Raw genomic sequence first — 322 nt, 5'->3', positions numbered from 1 at the left:
TTATTTAAAGAAAATTCTATAAATGGTGGTTCAATATTTTTTAAATATTTTTATCGCATTTTAATTGTAACGGCTTTTGACTATGTTCTAACTTCTAAGTTTTAACAATCACACTACACTCACATGCTATATATTTAAGTCTTGCTCCCAACGAGACTTGAATTCATATATGTGATTTATTGTTCATTGAAATGCTACTATAGCAAAAATCAATCGTTAAGAACTTGTTTAGATGTTATTAAGTTGTTAAAAAAATAATTTTTTTTTTATTTTTTAATATATTTGAAAAAAATTTAGTCATAAAAATAAAAGTATTAAAAAA

Source organism: Arachis ipaensis, chromosome B03 (genome assembly GCF_000816755.2).
Source record: "Arachis ipaensis cultivar K30076 chromosome B03, Araip1.1, whole genome shotgun sequence".
NCBI lineage: Eukaryota > Viridiplantae > Streptophyta > Magnoliopsida > Fabales > Fabaceae > Arachis > Arachis ipaensis.
Note: the sequence above shows the minus strand (reverse complement) of the source record.